Source organism: Oncorhynchus nerka, linkage group LG3 (genome assembly GCF_034236695.1).
Source record: "Oncorhynchus nerka isolate Pitt River linkage group LG3, Oner_Uvic_2.0, whole genome shotgun sequence".
Lineage (NCBI taxonomy): Eukaryota > Metazoa > Chordata > Actinopteri > Salmoniformes > Salmonidae > Oncorhynchus > Oncorhynchus nerka.
This window is the reverse complement of record NC_088398.1, coordinates 55,953,837-55,972,774: the sequence shown is the minus strand read 5'-3', so window position 1 is coordinate 55,972,774 and position 18,938 is coordinate 55,953,837.

Here is an 18,938-nt window from a genome sequence, read left to right as displayed (position 1 = left end):
GAGTACCCTGGTCATCTATAAATCTGTTGATGAGGGTTGGATGCATGCAGAGATGGGAGCAATAACATTTACCCATCCACAGAAAAGGCACTGCTACCCTTTCTTCTGATGCAGTGTGCATTGGCAATGCAAAAGGCATCCATCAAACTGGTCTATTCATGGGCATAAAACATTTGTCCTAGGCCAAAGCAATTGCTCTTGGTTTCTGAAGCGATGTTATTTTTTTTTCATATGGTGAATATTTTTTAGTTGACAAAAAAACAAACCATTTGCTTGTATTCCTTTTGGAGGTTGCATTGTGTAAATCATATATTTGATCACTTGTTATTGGTATGTGTACTTTATCCAATGCATTTTGTATGCCGCTACCTTTTTCCTTTCTATGCTTCTATAATGATGATAGCACTGGAGGCTGGTGAGGGGAGTATGCTCATAATAATGTCGGGAATAGAGTGAATGGAATGGCATCTCATCACATGGAAACCATGTGTTTGATACCATTCCATTGATTACTTTCCTGTCATTACTATGAGCCCGTCTTCCCCAATTAAGGTGCAACCAGCCACCTGCGGGTGATAGTAATATTGTCTGCTGTGCTGATTTCCTGGGCAAACACGTTGAGGGAACGTGACTATAGTGTGTATCAGGACTGGTATGCACAGATAAAGAAGCAGGTAAGAGGATGACTGCCTTGCCTGGTTCACCAATTACTTTGCAGACAGAGTTCAGTGTGTCAAATCGGAGGGCATGCTGTCCGGCACTCTGGCAGTCTCTATGGGGGTGCCACAGGGTTCAATTCTCGGGCCGACTCTTTTCTCTGTATATATCAATGATGTTGCTCTTGCTGCGGGCGATTCCCTGATCCACCTCTATGCAGACGACACCATTCTATATACTTCCGGTCCATCCTTGGACACTGTGCTATCTAACCTCCAAACGAGCTTCAATGCCATACAACACTCCTTCCGTGGCCTCCAACTGCTCTTAAACGCTAGTAAAACCAAATGCATGCTTTTCAACCGTTCGCTGCCTGCAACCGCACGCCTGACCAGCATCACCACCCTGGATGGTTCCGACCTTGAATATGTGGACATCTATAAGTACCTAGGTGTCTGGCTAGACTGTAAACTCTCCTTCCAGACTCATATCAAACATCTCCAATCGAAAATCAAATCAAGAGTCGGCTTTCTATTCCGCAACAAAGCCTCCTTCACTCACGCCGCCATACTTACCCTAGTAAAACTGACTATCCTACCGATCCTCGACTTTGGCGATGTCATCTACAAAATTGCTTCCAACACTCTACTCAGCAAACTGGATGCAGTTTATCACAGTGCCATCCGTTTTGTCACTAAAGCACCTTATACCACCCACCACTGCGACTTGTATGCTCTAGTCGGCTGGCCCTCGCTACATATTCGTCGCCAGACCCACTGGCTCCAGGTCATCTACAAGTCCATGCTAGGTAAAGCTCCGCCTTATCTCAGTTCACTGGTCACGATGGCAACACCCATCCGTAGCACGCGCTCCAGCAGGTGTATCTCACTGATCATCCCTAATGCCAACACCTCATTTGGCCGCCTTTCGTTCCAGTACTATGCTGCCTGTGACTGGAACGAATTGCAAAAATCGCTGAAGTTGGAGACTTTTATCTCCCTCACCAACTTCAAACATCTGCTATCTGAGCAGCTAACCGATCGCTGCAGCTGTACATAGTCTATTGGTAAATAGCCCACCCACTTTCACCTACCTCATCCCCATACTGTTTTTATTTATTTACTTTCCTGCTCTTTTGCACACCAATATCTCTACCTGTACATGTCCATCTGATCATTTATCACTCCAGTGTTCATCTGCAAAATTGTAATTATTCGCCTACCTCCTCATGCCTTTTGCACACAATGTATATAGACTTCCCTTTTTTTCTACTGTGTTATTGACTTGTTAATTGTTTACTCCATGTGTAACTCTGTGTTGTCTGTTCACACTGCTATGCTTTATCTTGGCCAGGTCGCAGTTGCAAATGAGAACTTTTTCTCAACTAGCCTACCTGGTTAAATAAAGGTTCAATTAAAAAAAAAAATAAAAAAAAAAAAGAGGGAGGGGGGGGTTTAAAGTTAGATTGGAGTAAAAATACGTTGAACAAATACAGGATTGTTTTCTATATCAGTTACACCAATAGTAATTTGGCAGTTGTACTTGTGACAAGTTAGTTAGATAAGCCTGCTGATTACCTACCGAGAAGTACAACTTCTAATTACAATTTCCTTTACATTTTAAATGCCATTTAGATGGTACCAGATCCCAGAGGCCATTTTATGTGTGAACATGTGGTCTTTCAGTCTGCATTCCTCTGCTACATTTGGGCACTACTCACTGGGCACAGACATCAAATCAACGTCTATTCCACAATGGTTCAAGGTCTATTCCACATTAGTTCAACATAATTTCATTGAAATTACATGCAAACAACGTTGATTTGATTAGATTTGATTCAACCAGTGTGTGCAGGTGTCAGTTCAAAGTCTAGTTTTTAACTTTGTTTGAGTTGTCACGTAATCGTGAATTCATCAACAAATGTCACCAGGTCATTAGATTTAGGTTAATACAAGTTCCGAGAGGAAAATACAAAATGCCTTTACCTTGATGACTTTTTGAAAATCCAGTTTTCCACATTGATTCAACGTCATCACATAGATTTTCTGGTTTGAAATGACGTGGAAACAACATTGATTCAACCAGTGTGTGCCCAGTGGGTAATTGCTTCCCTAAACTTTAAAATGGCTGGATAAATCAAAGGAACAGCTAACAAGAATTGCTTGGCAGATGTGTTATGCAAATCTGTGCACAATCGAGCAGATTGAGGCTTTTTCAATGGCACAGATGGGAAGACATAGAGAGGGAAACAGGAAGCTATACAGTAGCAATGCCAATGCAGGAAACTCTGTCAGTACAAAATCACTGCCCGTTTTGCACAAACATTCTGTTTGAATTCTGCCCAGCTTTGAATAACATTAGCACCCCCCGCATGGGAAAAAGTAGTCATTTTATTCAGGGATGGAAGGGATGTTCTCTAAAAAATATAAAAAATAAAAATGTCAAAGCAGGAAGGAACACAATACAGGACAATATGTTGTGATTTTCTATCTTCTCCTATCCCAGTGTCCTGTAATGTATAGCAGTATAGAGGTGCAATAGAGGTGCTCTTCAGAAAAAGTTATGAGTAATGAGCAGAGCTACCTTTAGTAGCAACATAAAGAGAGATAAGGTGTATTCTATACGTTGGCATAATATATAGTGGTTTTCTGATCATTACAGTTTTAATTACTGTAACAGCCCACAATATTCTCCAACAGTCATTTTTTTTGAGGTAGCAAGTGTAAGGTTACATAATGGTGAGCCTCCCAAATAGCACCCTATTCCCACTATAGTGCACTAGATTTGACCAGCCCCCCTATGGGCCCTGGAATGGAGTGTATAATAGCACCAGAAGGGATGGTGCCGTTTTACGGGCGCCTAACCAACTGTGCTTTTTGTTTTTTGCATTGTTTGTAACTAATTTTGTACATAATGTTGCTGCTACCATCTCTTATGACCGAAAAGAGCTTCTGGACATCAGAACAGCGATTACTTACCTCGAACTGGATGAAAATGTTTTCTTTAATGATTCCGACACAAAGGATATACTGCTTCGTAAAGTCAAGGCCCAAATCCCCATCATCAGCGTGAAGAAAAGACGAAGGAAAGGGTGAGAAGGGTGGGATGCCTTGTAAGAATTTTGCTGACGAGTAGGTAAACCACCACTTCCATCTCTATTATTGGCCAATGTGCAATCATTGGAAATGGGACATTAAAAACTGTAATATCTTATGTTTTACCAAGATGTGGCTGAACGACTAAACAGATAATATAGAGCTCGCTGGCTTCTCCGTCAACGAGCTGTATAAGGCCATAAGCAAACAAGAAAATGCTCATCCAGTATCAGCGCTCCTAGTGGCCGGGGACTTGAATGCAGGCAAACTTAAATCCGTTTTAACTAATTTCTACGAGCATGTCACATGTGAGCCAGAGGTTTAAAAAAACTCTAGACCACGTTTACTCCACACACAGAGATGCATACAAAGCTCTCCCTCGCCCTCCATTCGGCAAATCTGACCATAATTATATCCTCCTGATTCCTGCTTCAATACGGAAGTGGTCAGATGACGGGGATGCTAATCTACAGGACTGTTTTGGTAGCACAGACTGGAATATGTTCCGGGATTCATCCAATGGCATTGAGGAGTATAACCCCTCAGTCACCGGCTTCATCAATAAGTGCATCGACAACGTCGTCCCCACAGTGACGATACGTATATTTCCCAGCCCGAAGCCATGGATTACAGGCAACATCCACACCGAGCTAAAGGCTAGAGCTACCGCTTTCAAGACGCTTATAAGAAATCCTGCTATGCCCTCAGACAAACCATCAATCAAGCAAAGTGTCAATACAGGACTTAGATTGAATCCTACTACACCGGCTCTGATGCTCGTCGAGCGTGGCAGGGCTTGAAAAATGTTACGGACTACAAAGGGAAACCCAGCCGCGAGCTGCCCAGTGACCTGAGCCTACAGACAAGCAAAATGCCTTTTGTGCTCGCTTCGAGGCAAGCAACACTGAAGCATGCATAAGAGTACCAGCTGTTCTGGACGGCTGTGTGATCATGCTCTCGGTAGCCGATGTGAGCAAGACCTTTAAACAGGTCAACATTCACAAAGCCGCAGGGCCAAACGGATTACCAGAACGTGTACTCAAAGCATGCGTGGACCAACTGGCAAGTGTTTTCACTTACATTTTTAACCTCTCCCTGACTGAGTCTGTAACACCTACAAACAACCATAGTCCCTGTGCCCAAGAGAGCGAAGGTAACTTGTCTAAATGATTATCACCCCGTAGCACTCACGTTGGTAGCCATGAAGTGCTTTGAAATTCTGGTCATGGCTCACCTCAACACCATCATGCCTGGATCCCTAGACACAATCCAATTCGCATACCGGCCCAACAGATCCACAGATGACGTCATCTTAATCGCGCTCCACACTGCCCTTTCCCACCTGGACAAAAGGAACACCCATGTGAGAATGCTGTTCATTGACTACAGCTCAACACCATAGTGCCAACAAAGCTCATCACTAAGCTAAGGACCATGGGACTAAACACCTCTCTCTGCAACTGGATCCTGGACATCCTGACGGGCCGCCCCCAGGTGGTAAGGGTAGGCAACAACACATCTTCCATAGCAATGTGAGCAAGACAAAGGAGCTGATCGTGGACTATAGGAAAAGGAGGGGCGAACAGGCCCCCATTAACATCGACAGGGCTGAAGTAGAGCGTGTCGAGAGTTTCAAATTCCTTGGTGTCTACATCCCCAACACATTATCATGGTCCAAACACACCAAGACAGTTGTGAAGAGGGCATAACAACACCTTTTCCCCCTCAGGAGACAAATTACATCGACTAACCTGTACCCCCTGCACACTGACTCGATACCGGTAACCATGTATATAGCCTCGTTATAGTTATGTAATTTTCTTGTGTTACTTTGAGATTTGTTTTATACATTTTTTGGCTTTAGTTTGTTTAGTAAATATTCTCTTAACTTATTTCTTGAAGTGCATTGTTGGTTAAGAGCTTGTAAGTAAGCATTTCTGTAATTTACATGCTGGGAGTCAGGAAGCATGTTCAGGGAGTGTATTAATAACAAAATGAACATAGAACAAAACAAGAAACACAGATAGCATATAGACATGAACATGAACAGAAATAATAACACCTAGGGAAGAACCAAAGGGTTTGACATATATAGGGAAGGTAATCAGGCAGGTGATGGAGTCCAGGTGAGTCTGATGGTTAATATTCTAATGGTGACTAATCCAAAAACATCTGCCTTTTCTTCTATCATAAATCAACAAGCAAATGAGTGCCACCACACCTGTTGTGTATCTAGACTTGAGCTATGTGATTATGGCAAAAATAATTATGAAATCCGGCAATCTGGACATTTAAATATCAATATTTGCACAATGTTTAACTCTCCGTTGGTCTCAGTAAACGGCCCATGATGCTAACAGTATGCTGCAGATGATATTACCCAGAGGCTTGTATCAGTCCCCACTCTGTTGTTCATAAATCCCAGCTTTAGTGTGATTTATAAAACATCCCCATGGTGTTAGCGGTGCTTATCTCTATGGGAATACAGATGGTAATTAAGCAACAGTGTGCAGATGGCTGCAAATGGCCACAGCCATGGGGGAGACGGATCAGAATGACATTAAGCAAAACAGCTACACAAAATGTGCTTTTATGAGTGGGTGGGAGGATGTCTTAGGCTTGAGTCCCATTGCTGTCTCTAGTAACCCAAAGTCACAATCAACTGAGCATTGGATCTGGCCGTATAGATCTACCAAGTAAGCCAATCACAATCTACAATGGATCTGTAGAGACAGCCTCCTAACCTTCTCAGTGGTTTCTCTAGTTGACTGTATCTAGTAGTTGGCAATACACAAGTACAGCTTTTCACTTTGGTTCTTTTGATTTTGTGTCAAATCCGATATAGACTAAGTTGTTTATGAGATAGATATCTTGAACACTTAACTAAATTATTAAGTCACACATTTAGAGGACTATTTAGGGACACAAAAGCTGGGTTAAGTGAAAAATAAATCTAACATTTCACTCTGAGATTAAAATATTTGTGATGAAAAGGCATGATTAATCATGGTTTATAAATTCTGTGTCAGAAAAAATTTATAACATAACTTTCCCTCAATTATGTTCTGGAACTTTCATGTTCTGGAACTTTCATCTTCTTCTTCAAAGCTGTTCCATGCCTTACAGCAAGTATTGTACTGTATTTCCCCATCCTTTTTTGCTTGTATTTTTCAACAACATAAAATAACTCTCCCTGAACGGACAACACTGGAGAAAATGAATATGTTTGAGGCCATGTCAGAATAGTCTTTCATAATTCTGACACTTAGGGGATAACAATTCGTTTTCTTTTACGGGTCCAGAGTGAATTTAAAGAGTTTAGCATAAATGGGAACAACCTTAAATTATTTAAATGAAAGGAGATAAATTCAAGGAGAGATTCAAAATGATCCATTCATTAGCCAAAGGGGGTTGTTGAATTATTTCCAATTGCTGACAGTTAAGTAGTTGATTTTTACGGTTGAGAAAGCATCTCTTTTCATGTTGCACTTCCAAAGAAGAGGAGCCCTGGGCTTCGAAAGTCCAGTTCAGATAAAACAGCCTAGACCAGATGGTTTTATGCAGTTTTCGAACAGAGTTTTCTTGATCTAAACGTTCCAATTCCGTCTCGGTACAACACATCACTATGGGAAGTCACACTCTTGAAACTTCAACTATAGAACTACAATCATGCCTGACAAGGCCAATGAAAATCATGCCTCGCTGGAAGTCCCGCCTTCCACAAGGAATAACATTGAGGCTCTGATTAATTCCTTCAATTTTTCTGCTCTTTTGTTTTTGTAGTTTCCTACCTACAAACCAATTAGTTATTCGTCGGGTTGCTTAGCATGGCTGTAGCAATGTGTAAAATGTCTAACATGACCAAAACAACAAAGGCTAACAATCTAACAAATGTGCTGTCTTGAATGTTTTGGCTTGGTGCATGCTCAAGCTGCCCTTACTCAAACTAGTTTGTGTGTCCTTTGTCAATGGCTGCTTGGCGTTTCCAATAGTGACTATTTTCTCCCGAAGGACTATGTCTCCGCTGAGTCTGAGTTGCAGGACGCGGGATGGATTTGGTCAGATCAAATGTCTCATTTAACCTGGGCTTGGTGCATGCGGAAGCTGCCCTCACCCAACCCAGGTCCTGTGCGTATTGTCGCCGGTCGCGGGAGGCTACTCTCGGAGGGAGAGGTCGGCCAGGTTTGACTGAGACTCCCTGCCTGCTGTGTCTGACTCAGTAAAGCATTGCTTGCCTCTCTTCCCAGATGTGGTCAACGTAGGGTCCGGCCTGCCTCGGTGATCTGGTCCTACGAGAGTGTCAAGACCAGGCCAACTAAACACTGCAAAGTATGCTAACCAGGTTAGCTGACTCTCAAAGGTGGGCTAGCTACTGTTACTGGCAACCCCACCAATGTTTCCAACTCCTGGAGTTATAGGAAGTGGATGAAACAAGGCGTGTGTGTGCACCTCCAATAAGGAAACAGCCCCCGGCCATCTAGCTCGAGTAACCCCTGGAGTGAGTGGCTTGTGCCACGGGTCTAGCTCACTGAGTTGCTTGTGTTCCCCTCCACCAAAACATTAACGTGACAACAGTGCTCCGTGTTGGTCATGGCCAAATGGAGTACTTCAGCCGTTGCGTGAGCCCCCTGTACCCAAAAAGGGGCTGGTTTCAGGAAAGCACAACTTATGTTTGAAGCTTATCCAAGCTATTAATGCCCCCTCTGTTCCCCTCTGTTCACAGGTTTCTAGTGGTATTTCTTCCGAGGGGGAATGATAAGACGAGCAATTCTGTCACTGTACACAAGGGGGCTCATTATGGGATTCATTGCTTATGCTGTCTCTGTGGTTCATAAGGAACCCCAAAATGAGCTGTCTGTTTCCAGAAAATGCATTTCATTCCTGGGAATAAGATTGCGTATCGCTAGTCTGTTTTTTGTCAGGGATTTCATAGCCAAGCCTGGCCTGTGGCATGCATGTGCACTAGTCCCTACTGGGTCTGATGATACAAGTTATGGTCTTTTAAAGGCAATCGAATTTTGGTAACTGCACTGTCCATTTTACAGTAGCTATTACAGTGAAAGAATACCATGCTATTGTTTGAGGAGAGTGCACAATTTTGAACATGAAAAGTTATTAATAAACAAATTAGGCACATTTGGGCAGTCTTGATACAACATTTTGAACAGAAATGTAATGGTTCATTGGATCAGTCTAAAACTTTGCAAATGCACTGCTGCCATCTAGTGGCCAAAATGTAAATTGCACCTGGGCTGGAATAATACATTTTGGCCTTTCTCTTGCATTTCAAATATGATGGTAAAGAAAAATACAAAATAACGGTTGGTTTCTTCTTTGTATTATCTTTTACCAGATCTATTGTGTTATATTCTCCTACATTCCTTTCACATTTCAACAAACTTCAAAGTGATTCCTTTCAAATGGGACCAATAATATGTATATCCTTGCTTCAGGGCATGAGCTAAAGGCAGTTAGATTTGGGTATGTCATTTTAGGCGAAAATTGAAAAAAAGGGGCGGATCCTTCAGCGGTTTTAACAGAACAAGCAGTGCTGAATGCAACCTTGCATCTCAGAGGTATGAATTTCCAGATGACACTGCTTCAGTGTCAAAGCATTCCCTTCCAGTGGGGTGTGTTGTACGAGGGCGGTTCAGTAGCGGGGTGCGCAGTGCTCACTCCATATCTAATACATGGAACGACGGATGGTGTACTTGGAAATCAGACGACAAGGAGGGACTATTGGAGGGCAGGGCGAGCTCAATGGCCTTGTACTCTATTTTACTCTGACTCAGCCTGCACTGGGGAGGGTATGTCTGGAGAGTTTGTCTTTGTGTCTTGTGGCCCCCCGTTGGCTCAAGAAAACGGGACTCACAGTTGCCATTCCCCTGTTGGGCTAAGATTTGTGGCCACTCCCTGGGCACAGGGACTTGTTGTCTCGAGCACAGGGTGTGTGGTAAATGGTGGTTGCAGATCAAGGAAGCAAGCAGTGTTGAACACATGCTGGTGTCCCACACACAGTCCCCTAGGTTGTCTAAACACATTTCATTTCTGGGTGGAATTGTATTCAATGATGAATCACACCTGTCTGCTAGCACAGAGGGTTTCCGTATTACAAAACTGTATGTACCTTTACCAGCTACGTTACAAAGTACATTGTCACCTGTAGCTATGTCTGTTGGGTATGATAATCTCCATGCTAAAAATGTGCATTCCAGCGCTGGTGGCTAGTCAGTCACCTGGACATGGCTTACCACCTAAACCAAATACTATCCCCTTCATGTCCATGGGCCCTGACTCCATGGTGAGACTATTTGCTTTGGAGCAGGATGCTCCCAGGGGCCGGTGTCTACATTGTTGTCTGTTCTTCTCAATGGAGGACTTGAGTGCTCCGTTGGGAACGGATGTGCTGGCCTACAAGTGGCCACAACATTTTCTTTACGCATTTCCTCCAGTGGGGCTGATTCAGCCCACTCTGGAGGGAGTGCATCTGGAGGGCTTGTCATTGACTCTTGTGGCTGCCTGATGGCTGAAGAAACCATGGTTTGCCATTTCTGTTGCTCAGGGATTTACTGTCTCAGGCAAAAGAGTTATTCCTTTTCAAAGTTTTATTGTAAAGAATTCTGATGTTTCTACAGGAGCTTTTGAGCAGGGTCGTTCATTCTCCATTCTGAAAGTGGGCATGGCTGCTATATCTGCATGTCATGTTGGTGTTGACGAAGTCACGCCGGGAACTCACACCCGGCTCTGGCGCTTCCTAAAGGGTGTCCTCTGGCTTAGATCGGTTTTTGAGTTGGAGTTGGAGTTGGTGGATTCATAAATCCTCTCCTATAAATCTTCCCTGCTCCTGGCTTTAGCTTTGGCTAAGCACGTGGGTGATCTCCGCGCATTATCTTTGCATCCTTCCTGTACTCAGTTCTCCCCTAGCAAATCTAAGATGACGTTACATCCTAATGAGGCCTATTTCCTGCAAATCTTTAGCTTTTGAGCTATTCCCCTTTTCGCCTCCTCTGTTTGCATCTAAGGAGCAACGGCGGTTACGTGCCTTGTGTCCAGTACGAGCTTTATGCATGAACATTGAGCGGACCCAAGATTGGGTAACTAAGTTTTTTGTCTGTTTTGCTAATCTGGCTCAAGGTAGGTCCCTAAGTGCCTCCCACACTGGATTGTGGAGGCTATCTCCCTGGCATGTAGCAGCAAAGGGGCAGGGGTTACCTAATGGTGTACACAGCCACTCCACCAGGGTTCTGGTGGTGTCTTGGGCAATATTTAAAGGGGAGTAGGGGAGTTGGTTGTCACCACACATGTTTGTGAGGTTTTAATGCTTGGATGTCACTGCTCAAAGTGTGGCCCACAGTGTGCTTACAGCTTGGACAGGAGAGGGTCATTAGGCAGTGTGCAGTTTGTACGATACCCAGACTACAACTTTTTGAGGGCTGGAGGTCTGGGTGGTCTGCCATGGGCCATTTAAATTGGTATCTGTTGGGGGTGGCTTAGGGCTGTATTGCAGTCCCCATAGTGATGTGTTGTACTGAGCGTACAGACTGAATGGGAACGTAAAGTTATGACTATAACTACTGTTCCCTGACAGAGGGAAATGAGGGACAACACCTGTTTGGCACCACTCCACCAGGTTCTGGGCTCTGTGAAGAGCGTTACTGAATTGAAGGAATGAATCCGAGCGTTAGCATTATCACCTGTGGAATGCAAGGCCTCCAGTGAGGCGTGATTGTAGTTCTTCAGTTAATGTGGTAAGAATGCAACTCCCCATAGTGATGTGTTGTACCTGGTTTTCCTCCTTCAGGGAGCAGTAGTTATAGTCATAATGTTACGTCACTCTGATAAACACCACTTTCCCCAGCGTATGCTTAAGCATTTTCAACACCTCAAATGGGTCTCCCAGATACTCATCCTTATGGGCTATACTCGGCCTTGTCCCAGGATGGTAATTTGGTGGTTGAAGATATCCCTCTAGTGGTGTGGGGGCTGTGCTTTGGCAAAGTGGTTGGGGTTATATCCTTCCTGTTTGGCCCTGTCCGGGTATCATCGGATGGGGCCACAGTGTCTCCTGACCTCTCCTGTCTCAGCCTCCAGGATTTTTGCTGCAGTAGTTTATGTGTCGGGGGGGTTGAGGTCAGTTTGTTATATCTGGAGTACTTCTCCTGTCTTATCCGGTGTCCTGTGTGAATTTAAGTATGCTCTTCCTAATTCTCTCTTTCTCTCTTTCTTTCTCTCTCTCGGAGGACCTGAGCCGTAGGACCATACCTCAGGACTACCTGGCATGATGACTCCTTGCTGTCCCCAGTCCACCCGGCCGTGCTGCTGCTCCAGTTTCAACTGTTCTGCCTGCGGCTATGGAATCCTGACCTGTCCCAAACCTATTATTTGACCATGCTGGTCATTTATGAACATTTTAACATCTTGGCCATATTCTGTTATAATCTCCACCCGGCACAGCCAGAAGAGGACTGGCCACCCCTCATAGCCTGGTTCCTCTCTAGGTTTCTGCCTTTCTAGGGAGTTTTTCCTAGCCAACGTGCTTCAACACCTGCATTGCTTGCTATTTGGGGTTTTAGGCTGGGTTTCTGTACAGCACTTTGAGATATCAGCTGATGTACAAAGGGCTATATAAATACATTTGATTCGATTCAACATAAAAACAAATCGTTATCTGACATACACGCATCCTCCACTCCATTTTTAGACAATTTCATTTTTGTTCCATTCTTTGACAATACTGTTGTCCATTCATCTCCACCAATTTTGCTTGACGCGCTGGTCGATTAAAATTCGGCATCCACTTCCGCCATCTGGCTTTGATCCAAGATGGCGTAGCAGTAAGTGTCCTGTCGTATCGTCTCTCTGTAAATATCGTCTCTTTTTCGTTTTAGATATTCGTTTTAGATATTTTTTGATATTTTTTTCTTCGCATATCTTTAAAAACATTTTGCTAAACCTAAGCTTCCAAATACTCTTCTGCAACCCGCCAATGTAGCTACTTTTCCTAAAGTAGTTATATTTACCTCGGAACCGGACCCCCTCAACGGACCCCCTCAACTGAAGCTAGCCAGCTAACTACCAGCTATGCTAGCGGTCTTCAGCTAACTGGTCATCAACTAACCTTTAGCTCGGAAAGCTCTCGCCAGTTCAAACAACGCGACGCTAACCAGAGCATAACGGACCTATTTAATAATTATTTTATTTTTTTACCCCCGGATTCCCACCACAAACGGAACATTCTTCAGCTGGATCTTCGCAACTAGCTATCGAGCTAAACAGCAACCCTGGTTGATTACTCCTGGCTAGCGTTTCCACCCACGTAGCTTGAAGCTAGCCCGGCCAGAGCTCCTAGCATACTCCTGGGCTACAATACCCTGACTACGACCGGTCTATCGATATCACTGCATGAAGAGGAATAAACAGACTCACCCCATCGCGACGTCCTCCAAAGGTTAACTCTCTAGCCCTCGCTATCTCCTTGCTTGCTAGTTCGGCATGCTAACTGCTAGCTTGTTTAGCCCAGGTCCGCTAACTACTACCTTGTTTACCCCGGCCTGCTAATCTGTTAGCCTGTTAGCACAGGCCTGCTAACCGTCTTCATCGCCGCGTCCCAAAATCGCAGTGGCCCATATGTACTCTATCTCTTCCCGATTTAAAAAAAAAATGTGTTTATACCTTCCGGAAACCTGCCTCACCCAATGTGATACGGAATCGCTATTATCTTTATTTTTAGAACACACTCAAGAACCTCCAGAAGCTAACCAGCTAGCTAGCTACAAGCTATTTAGTCATTGTCAGTTTTCTTAACCTGGATAACACTCGCCAGCCCAGCCCCCCTGCCCCATCCACCGCTGCCCCCTGGACTCTGAACACTTGGCTACATAGCTGATGCACGCTGGACTGTCCATTAATCACGGTACTCCATTCTGCTTGTTTGTTTTATCTGTCGGCCGAGTTGCCTAGTCAATGCCATCTCACCTGCTGTTGTTATGCTAGCTGATTAGCTGTTGTCTCACCCACTGTTTTAGCTAGCTTTCCCAATTCAACACCTGTGTTTACTGTATGCCTCGCTGTATGTCTCTCTCATATGTCAATATGCCTTGTATACTGTTGCTCAGGTTAGTTATCATTGTTTTAGTTCACAATGGAGCCCCTAGTCCCATTCCTCAGACCCCTGATACCTCCTTCGTCCCACCTCCCACATATGCGGTGACCTCACCCATTACAACCAGCATGTCCAGAGATAAAACCTCTCTCATCATCACCCAGTGCCTGGGCTTACCTCCGCTGTACCCGCACCCCACCATACCCCTGTCTGTGCATTATGCCCTGAATATATTCTACCATGCCCAGAAACCTGCTCCTCTTATTCTCTGTCCCCAACGCTCTAGGCGACCAGTTTTGATAGCCCTTAGCCGCACCCTCATACTACTCCTTCTCTGTTCCGCGGGTGATGTGGAGGTAAACCCAGGCCCTGCATGTCCCCAGGCACCCTCATTTGTTGACTTCTGTGATCGAAAAAGCCTTGGTTTCATGCATGTCAACATTAGAAGCCTCCTCCCTAAGTTTGTTTTACTCACTGCTTTAGCACACTCTGCTAACCCTGATGTCCTTGCCGTGTCTGAATCCTGGCTCAGGAAGGCCACCAAAAATTCAGAGATTTCCATACCCAACTATAACATCTTCCGTCAAGACAGAACTGCCAAAGGGGGAGGAGTCGCAGTCTACTGCAGAGATAGCCTGCAAAGTAATGTCATACTTTCCAGGTCCATACCCAAACAGTTCAAGCTACTAATTCTGAAAATTACTCTCTCCAGAAATAAGTCTCTCACTGTTGCCGCCTGCTACCGACCCCCCTCAGCTCCCAGCTGTGCCCTGGACACCATTTGTGAATTGATTGCCCCCCATCTAGCTTCTGAGTTTGTTCTGTTAGGTGACCTAAACTGGGATATGCTTAACACCCCGGCAGTCCTACAATCTAAGCTAGATGCCCTCAATCTCACACAAATCATCAAGGAACCCACCAGGTACAACCCTAACTCTGTAAGCAAGGGCACCCTCATAGATGTCATCCTGACCAACTGGCCCTCCAAATACACCTCCGCTGTCTTCAACCAGGATCTCAGCGACCACTGCCTCATTGCCTGTATCCGCTACGGTGCCGCAGTCAAACGACCACCCCTCATCACTGTCAAACGCTCCCTAAAACACTTCTGTGAGCAGGCCTTTCTAATCGACCTGGCCCGGGTATCCTGGAAAACATTGACCTCATCCCGTCAGTTGAGGATGCCTGGTCATTCTTTAAGAGTAACTTCCTCACCATATTAGATAAGCATGCTCCGTTCAAAAAATGCAGAACTAAGAACAGATACAGCCCTTGGTTCACTCCAGACCTGACTGCCCTCGACCAGCACAAAAACATCCTGTGGCGGACTGCAATAGCATCGAACAGTCCCCGCGATATGCAACTGTTCAGGGAAGTCAGGAACCAATACACGCAGTCAGTCAGGAAAGCTAAGGCCAGCTTCTTCAGGCAGAAGTTTGCATCCTGTAGCTCCAACTCCAAAAAGTTCTGGGACACTGTGAAGTCCATGGAGAACAAGAGCACCTCCTCCCAGCTGCCCACTGCACTGAGGCTAGGGATCACGGTCACCACCGACAAATCCATGATTATCGAAAACTTCAACAAGCATTTCTCAACGGCTGGCCATGCCTTTCCGCCTGGCTACTCCTACCTCGGCCAACAGCTCCGGCCCCCCGCAGCTCCTCGCCCAAGCCTCTCCAGGTTCTCCTTTACCCAAATCCAGATAGCAGATGTTCTGAAAGAGCTGCAAAACCTGAACCCGTATAAATCAGCTGGGCTTGACAATCTGGACCCTCTATTTCTGAAACTATCCGCCGCCATTGTCGCAACCCCTATTACCAGCCTGTTCAACCTCTCTTTCATATCGTCTGAGATCCCCAAGGATTGAAAGCTGCCGCAGTCATCCCCCTCTTCAAAGGGGGAGACACCCTGGACCCAAACTGTTACAGACCTATATCCATTCTGCCCTGCCTATCTAAGGTCTTCGAAAGCCAAGTCAACAAACAGGTCACTGACCATCTCGAATCCCACCGTACCTTCTCCGCTATGCAATCTGGTTTCCGAGCCGGTCACGGGTGCACCTCAGCCACACTCAAGGTACTAAACGACATCATAACCGCCATCGATAAAAGACAGTACTGTGCAGCCGTCTTCATCGACCTTGCCAAGGCTTTCGACTCTGTCAATCACCATATTCTTATCGGCAGACTCAGTAGCCTCGGTTTTTCGGATGACTGCCTTGCCTGGTTCACCAATTACTTTGCAGACAGAGCTCAGTGTGTCAAATCAGAGGGCATGTTGTCCGGTCCTCTGGCAGTCTCTATGGGGGTGCCACAGGGTTCAATTCTCGGGCCGACTCTTTTCTCTGTGTATATCAATGATGTTGCTCTTGCTGCGGGCGATTCCCTGATCCACCTCTACGCAGACGACACCATTCTATACACTTTCGGCCCGTCATTGGACACTGTGCTATCTAACCTCCAATCGAGCTTCAATGCCATACAACACTCCTTCCGTGGCCTCCAACTGCTCTTAAACGCTAGTAAAACCAAATGCATGCTTTTCAACCGATCGCTGCCTGCACCCGCTTGCCCGACTAGCATCACCACACTGGATGGTTCCGACCTTGAATATGTGGACACCTATAAGTACCTAGGTGTCTGGCTAGACTGCAAACTCTCCTTCCAGACCCATATCAAACATCTCCAATCGAAAATCAAATCAAGAGTCGGCTTTCTATTCCGCAACAAAGCCTCCTTCACTCACGCTGCCAAGCTTACCCTAGTAAAACTGACTATCCTACCGATCCTCGACTTCGGCGATGTCATCTACAAAATTGCTTCCAACACTCTTCTCAGCAAACTGGATGCAGTTTATCACAGTGCCATCCGTTTTGTCACTAAAGCACCTTATACTACCCACCACTGCGACTTGTATGCTCTAGTCGGCTGGCCCTCGCTACATATTCGTCGCCAGATCCACTGGCTCCAGGTCATCTACAAGTCCATGCTAGGTAAAGCTCCGCCTTATCTCAGTTCACTGGTCACGATGGCAACACCCATCCGTATTACGCGCTCCAGCAGGTGTATCTCATTGATCATCCCTAAAGCCAACACCTCATTCGGCCGCCTTTCGTTCCAGTACTCTGCTGCCTGTGACTGGAACGAATTGCAAAAATCGCTGAAGTTGGAGACTTTTATCTCCCTCACCAACTTCAAACATCAGTTATCTGAGCAGCTAACCGTTCGCTGCAGCTGTACATAATCTATTGGTAAATAGCCCACCCATTTTCACCTACCTCATCCCCACAGTTTTTATTTATTTACTTTTCTGCTCTTTTGCACACCAATATCTCTACCTGTACATGATCATCTGATCATTTATCACTCCAGTGTTAATCTGCAATATTGTAATTATTCGCCTACCTCCTCATGCCTTTTGCACACATTGTATATAGACTCCCCTTTTTTCTCTACTGTGTTATTGACTTGTTAATTGTTTACTCCATGTGTAACTCTGTGTTGTCTGTTCACACTGCTATGCTTTATCTTGGCCAGGTCGCAGTCGCAAATGAGAACCTGTTCTCAACTAGCCTACCTGGTTAAATAAAGGTGAAATAAAAATTAAAAAAAAAAAAAATCTCTTGTTGAATGGCTCGTTTTATTTGGAGAGGTAATTTAGCATCACATTGACATATATATTTACTGTTGCTTAAAACAAAGGTACAGCTCATATTCTGCTTTCATGATGACCGGAACAGCCTAACCCATTCATTTTCACTATGCTTCTTACAGCACTGAGAGTCACTGGTCATTTATTTTGCTGTAACGGCTTTCTTCCTGGGAAGGAGAGGACCAAAGCGCAGCGTGGTGATTGTTAAACATCTTTAATAAAGAGGAATACCGAGAACACTACAAATATACAAAACAATAAATGTGAAAACCGAAACAGTCCTGTGTGGTGAAACAAACACAGACACGGAAATAATCACCCACAAACCCCAACACAAAACAAGCTACCTAAATATGGTTCCCAATCAGAGACAATGACTAACACCTGCCTCTGATTGAGAACCATATCAGGCCAAACACAGAAACAGACAAACTAGACACACAACATAGAATGCCCACCCAGCTCACGTCCTGACCAACACTAAAACAAGGAAAACACACAAGAGCTATGGTCAGAACGTGACATTTGCCTCAGACCTCCTTTGTATTATCGCCGCTGATTCCAGTTATGATGTGATGACTTGAGTCTGTGAGGAATCCTTTCACACATTGGAACTGTGTTAAATCTCCCTCTTCATTATGGATGAAAATTACCTTCTTATTGCCAGTGAATAGGAGAGCCACAGAGTTATAACCCTACTCGGCACCACTACGCTATCATGGTTTGACATGGGGAAAATGTATCACCCATCATCCTATTGCTTTTAATATTTTGACACATAATTATTGAGATTGAGTGAACCATGATGAATTATTTTTTACATGTTGCACTCGGTCGGGAATGCAATATTCAATAACAATGCACACCTCAACATCACAATATATTGAATTTAAACATGTAAAGACAATGTTGATTATAATGTCATTATCAAACAGTACAGCTGTGCTGCATATGCATTTACATGAATTGGTGAGAAGGCAGAGCAATAAATGGAATATCGGCCGAAAGGAACTAGTTGTGTTGTTTGACGAAGATGTAAGTGAAGAATGCTAAATTAAAACAGATGTTGAGATGTTGACCATACATATTTGTCAGGGATTTCTAATGTGAGTAGAAATGGATTAACATCACATCATTACTTTATGTAGAAATTGCCCACGCCATGCAGCTTTTGCTCTTTGCTAAACTGTACAATCCTGCATCCCAACTGTCACCCTATTCCCTACATAGTGCACTACTTTTGACATTAATTAGGCATTCATTCTGAGGGGTTACGTTAAGGGTTAAGGTTTGAGAAAGGCTTGGGGTTTGAAAACGTGACCCCTGGAGCCGGACTCGGTGGCTTAAACAAGATCCCGGAAATGTTCTATTTGCACAAAAAGCTTATTTCTCTCTGTTTACATCCCTGTTAGTGAGCATTTTTCCTTTGCCTA